At 37.3% G+C, this 9624-nt stretch overlaps 1 non-coding gene across 1 annotated transcript; it reads left to right on the top strand.

The window, feature by feature from the left end:
* Positions 1-7805: 7805 nt before the first annotated feature.
* Positions 7806-7912, top strand: LOC139903756 (small nucleolar RNA R71). Its single transcript, XR_011778550.1, has one exon. It is a non-coding gene; the product is annotated as a small nucleolar RNA R71 (small nucleolar RNA).
* The last annotated feature ends 1712 nt before the right edge of the window (positions 7913-9624 follow it).

Raw genomic sequence — 9624 nt, 5'->3', positions numbered from 1 at the left:
ATTTGGTCTCACTAACGCACCGGCGGTGTTCATGGATCTTATGAACCGCGTGTGCAAACCGTATCTCGATAAATTTGTTATTGTGTTCATCGATGATATATTGATCTATTCTAAAAATGAAGAAGAACACGAACAACATCTCCGACTTGTGCTTGAACTCTTGAGACAAGAACGACTTTATGCCAAATTCTCCAAGTGTGAATTTTGGTTAAAGGAAGTTCAATTTCTTGGTCATGTTGTAAGTGACCAAGGTATTAAAGTCGATCCAACGAAAATCGAAGCCATTAGCAAATGGGAGACTCCTACTACTCCTACTCACATTCGTCAATTTTTGGGTCTCGCCGGGTACTATCGTAGATTCATCGAAAATTTCTCTTTGATTGCACGTCCTCTAACCGCATTGACTCACAAGGGAAAGAAATTCATTTGGGCAACCGAACATGAATCCGCATTCCAAATCTTGAAAACGAAGCTAACCACCGCTCCTATCTTGTCACTTCCCGAAGGCAATGATGACTTTGTTGTATATTGCGATGCCTCAAAACATGGTTTTGGGTGTGTATTGATGCAACGAACGAAAGTCATTGCTTATGCTTCTCGACAACTCAAAATTCATGAACGAAACTATACGACACATGATCTCGAACTCGGAGCCGTTGTCTTTGCACTTAAAATGTGGAGACACTATCTTTATGGAACCAAGAGTACTATCTTTACCGACCACAAAAGTCTCCAACACATTTTCGATCAAAAGCAACTAAACATGAGACAACGAAGGTGGATTGAAACCTTAAACGATTACGATTGCGAGCTTCGTTACCATCCCGGGAAGGCAAATGTAGTAGCCGATGCCTTAAGTCGAAAAGAAAGAGTGGTGCCTCTTCGTGTCCGAGCCTTAAACATCACCATCCACACAAACCTTAATAGCCAAATTCGGGTAGCCCAAGATGAGGCTCTCAAGGATGAAAACATCTCTCTCGAACACTTGAACGTCCTCACCTCTCGATTCGAAGTTAAAGAAACCGGACTCCGATATTTCGCCGGAAGGATTTGGGTGCCTAGTTATGGGGACCTACGAAGCCTTATTTTAGATGAAGCCCATAAGTCACGATACTCGATTCACCCCGGTGCCAATAAGATGTACCACGACCTTAAACAGCTATATTGGTGGCCGAACATCAAAAGGGACGTAGCTACTTATGTTTCCAAGTGTTTGACATGTTCCAAAGTCAAAGCCGAACACCAAAGACCGTCCGGACTACTTCGACAACCCGAGATCCCGCAATGGAAGTGGGAAAGGATAACGATGGATTTTATCACCAAACTACCAAAAACGACGGGCGGTTATGATACCATTTGGGTTATTGTTGACCGTCTCACCAAATCCGCACACTTCCTTGCCATGAAAGAAACGGACAAAATGGAGAAACTTGCACAACTTTACATTAAGGAGATCGTAGCCCGACACGGTGTACCTTTATCGATTATCTCCGACCGAGATGGCCGTTTCGTTTCTAGATTTTGGCGTACATTGCAAGAAGCGTTGGGAACGCGTTTAGACATGAGCACCGCATATCATCCTCAAACCGATGGACAAAGCGAACGTACAATTCAAACCTTAGAGGACATGTTACGAGCTTGCGTGGTTGATTTTGGAAAAGCTTGGGACAAGCACTTACCTCTCGCCGAGTTCTCTTACAACAATAGTTATCACGCGAGTATTAAAGCCGCACATTTTGAAGATCTATATGGCCGCAAATGTCGTTCACCTCTTTGTTGGGCCGAGGTAGGCGACGTGCAAATCACCGGACCCGAACTCATTCACGAAACCACCGAGAAAATCGTTCAAATCCGAGATAGGCTTAGGACGGCCCGAAGTCGTCAAAAGAGCTATACCGACAAACGACGCAACGATCTTGAATTTCAAGTCGGTGACCGAGTAATGTTAAAAGTCGCACCTTGGAAGGGTGTAATCCGTTTTGGGAAACGCGGGAAGCTAAATCCGCGGTATATTGGTCCTTTCGAAATCTTGGAGCGTATTGGAACCGTTGCTTATCGTTTAGATCTTCCGCCTCAATTGAACTCCGTTCATCCTACCTTCCATGTATCTAACTTGAAAAAGTGTCTTGCCGAACCCGATATCGTCATCCCTCTCGAAGAACTTACTATTGATGACAAACTTCATTTTGTGGAGGAACCGGTTGAAATTGTGGACACCTCCGTCAAGACATTGAAACAAAGCCGAATCCCGATTGTCAAGGTTCGTTGGAATGCCAAAAGAGGACCCGAGTTTACTTGGGAAAGACAAGATCAAATGCAAAGGAAGTATCCTCATCTATTTGTGAATTCAGAAACGCAAGATCTCGAGGAAGAAACAACGACTACTACGCCTACTTAAATTTCGGGACGAAATTTCTTTTAAGGAGTAGGTAATGTAACATCCCACCTTTTTCCGTTTACTTTTCCGTTATACTAATATAAAGTCCGTTATATGTTTATAACATCTCCCGTTGATACGCGTTTTAAATTATCTCGTTTAGGTAATTCCCGCACCCGAACGAAAGTTGAGGGACTAAACTTGACAAGGGATCAAACCCTTGACTAGGTCAAAGGGTCAAACCCCTTTCACCCATTCATTTTCATCTCCATCTCTCTTTTTCTCTCTAGCAAGAACACACACCCAATTATCCAAATTCATTCAATCATCATCTAAATTCGATCTAGGAGGCTTACAACAAAATAAATTACATATTCGTGATCCTCTCTTCATCCTCTTCATTTTGGTACCAACTTCATCTCATTTGGGTAACTTTCTAAAATCACTAGATTTTGTGTTCTTGATGTTTTTAACTTATAAAAGTGTTAATTAGTGTCTATGGCTCAAGTCTAACATGAATATATAATTTATATGCTCGATCTCGTTGTTTTAGTGTAACTAGCATGAACTTGAATTTTGGTGTGTTGTTCTTGAAGTTTGGATGATCATATGTTGTTAGATGTTAAAAGTTCATGTTCTAATTGTGTTCCTTGTATCACTAGCTTCAATTTGATGTGTAGGTTGCCTTAGAAAACTTCATGAACTTGATTATTGATTTTGGTGAATTTGGGTTAGGGTTTGATGAATTTGAAATGGACTTTTGATGCATTGAATGCCATGGATTATTATTGGTAAGTGTTTAGTTGGATTGTATGCTTGATTACCTTCGAAACGGCATATCATTCATGTAAATTGGTTGCCCGAATCATTGAATTGCATTTATGAACTTGTATGCGGTTAATGTTAAGCATTAGATGCGGTTTTGGTTGTTGTAATAGGTAGATTGATTGATGAAATGTGTTTAGTTGTTTTCCTCGTCAAATTACCTTCCCAACGGTATAAGATACTTGTCTTGATTGTTTGCGGATCATAAATGGTGATTGTTTGAAGTTAGGTTCGTGCATAAAACTTAAAAACTGCCAGAATTCTCTGCACAGGTAATGGCGCGGCGCGCCATATACCCGCGCGGCGCGCCATTCTGGTCTGTCCAACTTGGTCAATTTTTGAATAATGTTTGCTATGCTACGCACCTCCGATTCACATGTAACTTGTCCTAACATGCTCATACATGATTAAAAACCTCAGAAAAATAGTTCGGGACACGACCCGAACGTGTTGACTTTTTCGTTGACTTTGACCGACCAAAGTTTGACTTTTTGTCAAACTTAACCAAATGATTATGTAACCTTCCTAACTTGTTTATATACTTGTATCTTGCATGAAACTTGACAATTTGATTTCACATGCTAAATAATCGAGTCGTAACGAGCCATAGGACTAATTGAACATCCTTGACTTATCGTGTTTACCGTTATTGATACGACCTATTTGTTTAGGTCAAGACTAGCACTATCCTTCGCACACGTTACTTTGTGAAGTACTTTTCATACGTGCACTCAAGGTGAGATCATAGTCCCACTTTTTACTCTTTTGAACTTACTTTTGGGATGAGAAAACATAAACGATTCTATTGAACTAAGTGAACACAAGAACGGGAAAACAAACATTCTACATACGAGTTTAGAACAAAATCCTCAATTCGATTATCATTAATTACACTTGCCGGGTGTAAGCGAGAACTTATGTTATATGGCCATATGGGTTTGACAGCCCTCATCCTTGACGGTTCGCTACCGTCTACGGATGAAATATATTTTCGAGAATCAGTGTTTGTTCTAGCACTATGGATGGGGTATACAATGGATGGAATGTTAAGCTTTGATAATTGGGTGCTCGTGAAACAAACTTTTGGAATGTATTACTATTATTTCATTGATGCAAATCTTGTGGTTCACTTGTACTTACTTACTTAAACCTATGATTTCACCAACGTTTTCGTTGACAGATTTCTATGTTTTTCTCAGGTCCTTGAACGATACATGATACATGCTTCCGCTCATTATTTTGATACTTGCATTGGATGTCGAGTATACATGCATACATGGAGCGTCTTTTGGATACTTTTAAATTGTGTCGCATAAGTTTCATTTGTACTTAAAACTTTGTATCGTAACTTGTGGTGGAACTATTCTTGTAAAACTTGAACAACCTTTACATTTGAAATGAATGCGACATATCTTTTGGTCAAACGTTGTTTTAAAGACTTATGACCACGTAACGGGACCTAAGTAGACGGCGCCGTCAATGACGATTTGGTCGGGTCGCTACATATATATATATATATATATATTTATATTATACTTTTAATTTTAATTTTAATTTTAATTTCCAATAATAAGGGTATGTTAGCGAATGTTGTAAGGGTGTAAGTCGAAATTCTGTCCGTGTAACGCTACGCTATTTTTAATCATTGTAAATTATGTTCAACCTTTTTAATTTAATGTCTCGTAGCTAAGTTATTATTATGCTTATTTAAAATGAAGTAATCATGATGTTGGGCTAATTACTAAAATTGGGTAATTGGGCTTTGTACCATAATTGGGGTTTGGACAAAAGAACGACACTTGTGGAAATTAGACTATGGGATATTAATGGGCTTTATATTTGTTTAACTAAATGATAGTTTGTTAATTTTAATATAAAGATTTACAATTGGACGTACCTATAAATAACCATATACACTCAATCGGACACGATGGGCGGGATATTTATATGTATGAATAATCGTTCATTTAACCGGACACGGGAATGGATTAATAGTCTATAGAATTATTAAAACAGGGGTGAAATTATGTACAAGGACACTTGGCATAATTGATAACAAAGTATTAAGACCTTGTTACAGTTTAAGTCCCCAATTAGTTGGAATATTTGACTTCGAATATAAGGATAATTTGACGAGGATACTCGCACTTTATATTTATGACTGATGGACTGTTATGGACAAAAATCAGACGGACAAATTGAATAATCCAGGACAAAGAACAATTAACCCATGGGCATAAAACTAAAATCAACACGTCAAACATCATGATTACGGAAGTTTAAATAAGCATAATTCCTTTATTTTCATATTTAATTGCACTTCTAATTATTGCACTTTTATTTATTGTTATTGTATTTAATTGCACTTTTATTTATTGTCATTGTATTTAATTGCACTTTTAATTTCCGTACTCTTTAATTATCGCAAGTTTATTTTATTGCAATTTTATTTATCGCAATTTCATTATCATTATTTAATCTACGCTTTAAATTAAGTCTTTTATTTATTTAATATTTTACATTCGGTTTTAACTGCGACTAAAGTTTTAAAAATCGACAAACCGGTCATTAAACGGTAAAAACCCCCTTTTATAATAATAATATTACTTATATATATATTTGTATTTTTATAAATTAAAACTAATATAGCGTTAAGCTTTGTTTAAAAGATTTCCCTGTGGAACGAACCGGACTTACTAAAAATTACACTACTGTACGATTAGGTACACTGCCTATAAGTGTTGTAGCAAGGTTTAAGTATATCCATTCTATAAATAAATAAATATCTTGTGTAAAATTGTATCGTATTTAATAGTTTTTCCTAGTAAAATATAAGCTATTTCATATACACCTCGCATAACATCAAACACCAAGGTGTCAATGCTAACCAAGATGTCCTCGGCGATGCCAATAGCGATATCAAACGAATGGTTGGCCAATCTTATCCTAATTCGAGTTGGTTTAAGAGGTCCAAGACCAAGCCTCTCGTAAAGTGAATGGGGCATTAGGTTAATGCTTGCACCCAAGTCGGCTAGTGCATTGAAAACTTACGATTCACCGAACTTACAAGGGAAAACAGATTTTCCCAGATCTCCTAACTTCTTAGGAATCTTTGGCCTTGATACAAGAATCTTGTTGCACTCCTCTTCGATAAAGAAAGATGTTTCGTCATGATATTTACCCCTTTGAGATATTAGCTCCTTGATGAACCGATCGTAATTCGGCATTCCTTTAAGCACATCAGTGATAGATAATTTAACCGAGACGTTTTTCATCATTTCTTGAAACTTTTTGTATTGAGCCGCCAACTTATCCTTCTTTAAAGCTTTTGGATATGACACCGGTCTCGTAATCTTTGAAGACTCATCACCATTTTCCTTACCCGATTCATCATTACCTGTACCCTCGGTTGAGTTGACCTTTTCTTTATCCTTCTCCTTACTAACCCCGGTATCCTCTTCAATAAAACTTGGTAGTGGTTCATGGGTTATAAAAGGTTGTGGTTGAGGATCTTCGACCCCTTGAGTGGTCAAACCGATTCGAGTGGTTATGGTGTTGACATTTTCATTTTGGTTTGGGTTATTAGGGCATTGGTTGGTGCTTTCGATAGGAATCACTCTTGATTTGTTGTGTTGTTGGTTTTGATTGTGTTGACGGTTATTATTGTAATTGTTAATCGGGTTGACTTGAGTGTTTGAAGGTAAAGTTCCCTGTGGTCTTTCGGCAACTTGGTTTGAAAGTCGTCCAACGGCACTCTCAAAGTTTTGGAATAAGGCTTGTGGTTTCGAATTTGTTGCTTTAAGAATTCATTCTCTTTCATTAGAAAAGCTTCGGTTGATTCTACCTTCTTGATGTAGTTTTGCATGATTTCTTCTAAGCTCTTTGAAGGTTGGGATTGTTGATTGTTTTATTGAGGTTGTTGATTGTAACCTTGATTATCTTGTGATTGACTATAACCTTGATTGTTTTGATAATTTGAATTGGCTTGATTGTTGTAAGGTTGGTTGTTGTAAGGTTGTTGGTTTTGGTATTAGAAATTGTTGTTTCGGTTTTGGTTATAGTTGTTGTAACCTTGATTTCGATTTTGGTTTGTGAATCCGGGTGGTGTATTGGTTTGGTTGGTGAATGATACTTGTTTTTGATTAGGATTGTAGTAGCTTTGGTTAGATGTTCCTCCCCGTTGGTAGTTTTGATTACTCACGTAGTTCACATGAGCATCCGAATTCATGGGAATATCATCTAGATCAACATGATTGCATTGAGTAATTTGAGGACAATTCTTCATGAGATGTGGACCCTCGCATCGTTGACAACCTACTTGCATTACAACTACCGTTTGTTGAATCTTCTTCAATTCTTTTCCAAATGTTTGAAATTGATTGTTCAAGCTTGCAAGCATCACTTGCCCATTATTACTTCGACTTGTGCTACACTTTTCCTTGTCAAATCTCGCGGTGAAGGTACCCATTCATACGTGTTGACCGTAATTTCGGCCGCATTTGGTAATTTGTACATAAATACCCCACTGGATGAAGAATCAAGATATTGCTTCATAAAAGTATTACAACCCCGATAGAATGTGTTGATATACTCCTTCTTCGTCAAACCATGTGGTGGGCAAGCTCTTAGTAGCTTCTTGAATCGAATCCATGCATCATACAAACTCTCATCACCCAGTTGTGTAAACCCATTAATCTCCATTTTAAGCCGCTCTACTTTTGACGGTGGAAAGAAATGATTGATAAACTCGTTTATTAATTCTTGAAAAGACCTTATAGAATTAGATGGTAAACTTCGTATCTAAGCTTTTGCGTCTCCTTGAAGTGTGAAGGGGAATTCCCTTAGCTTAAAAGCGTCATCGGTGACGTTTTTGGTTTTGTAAATATCACAAAGATCATTAAAGTGTTGAATATGTTTGAACGGATTTTCATCTATCAACCCATGAAAGTATGTATCCTTGATCAACGTGAAAAAGTTATCCTCGATCTTCCAATTATCTGCTTCAATTGGGGGTTTTGTAATAGCTGGTGCTATCATTGTTGGTGCAACCAATCTAGCGTTCCACATTGGTGTGTCGTTTGGATCATTCAATAATTCTTGATTAACTGGAGGACCATTATGATTGCCCTCTTCATCGTGAATCGGATTACCGTTTGGATCCATCTCTTCTAAACAAAATGACAAAGCTTCAAAATTCTTTCTTAATACCCTTTCTTCTACTATTATAAACCCCGTGCACGTGTCTTTTCGGATCGAAGAATGGATGTGTGAACTCTTGATCCTTGTGAGACCTTGTTTTCATACACCAAAGGTACCTATCCTTCAATCACAACACAAACACAAGCGGTTTTCCAAACGAAAATAATAATATAAAATGCGAAAAGTAACTTCCGTAAGGGTAAACCCCTATGAAAGGATCGAACAATTAAGAGTTTAAACCAAATAACCAACTAAGCTAACCGCATCCTCGGCAGCGGCGCCAAGAAAGTGTGATGCGTTCGTGCGATATACATCTTTTACCCTCTAAATTTATATTTGATTCAAACACTACAATCAAGCACACGCAACTAACGAGCACTTAGAACCCGGTTATTATAGCACTTTAATGTAAGTATTCTTATCAAGTTCATCCCAAGGGACACGGTGTAAGTCGGATATTTGAAACTATCAATTGTCCTAGGGTTTGTTTGATTGGGGGGTTTCGATTGATATCAACTAACAACTAAAACTTGCATAATTAAACAAACCTAAATTTATCAATTAAACTAGTAACAAGAAACAAGTAATGAAGTATTAAGACTTAAAATAAATTAACTAAGACGTGTTCACTTATCTAATCCTCTCTATGCTTGGCTTGCCCCATTTTTCCTATATTGCTATCTCATTAGTTGTTGAACTATTGAATATTTAGCATCACTACTAAACCTCAAATCAAATGATACTCCACGAATTCACATAAGCTTTATATCTTAAGATCGAGTTAAGCATGATTTGGTCATTATGATTGAGCTTAGGTTGAAATCACTTAAAACCCCCAACTATCGAAATCACTTAAGATAATCGGCATTACTATGTTGACTAGATGCCAATTGAAAACCGACCTAGATCAAGAACACAATCACTTTTAATTCCTAAGCTAGTTGTCTAGATCACCTAAGGTGTTGAAGCACATATTGATTCACTTCTCAAATCACTAAGAGAGCTACACAACATATGTAATCAAAGTCAAGTCTAAAACAAACTCATAGGATTGGATCTTTAGCTAACTCAACAACACATGATCATGTAATTCATTCAAACAACAATATTCAATTGATTTGGGACAAACACTAGCATTAGAGATTCATAGATAAGCAAACACAAGAGATTTAGCCAATCATAGCTAAAATTAAACTAATAATAAGCATAGAAATGTAAATCAT

The sequence above is a fragment of the Rutidosis leptorrhynchoides genome, chromosome 3 (genome assembly GCF_046630445.1).
Source record: "Rutidosis leptorrhynchoides isolate AG116_Rl617_1_P2 chromosome 3, CSIRO_AGI_Rlap_v1, whole genome shotgun sequence".
In the NCBI taxonomy this organism is placed as follows: domain Eukaryota; kingdom Viridiplantae; phylum Streptophyta; class Magnoliopsida; order Asterales; family Asteraceae; genus Rutidosis; species Rutidosis leptorrhynchoides.
This window is presented reverse-complemented; position numbering and strand designations above follow the sequence as displayed.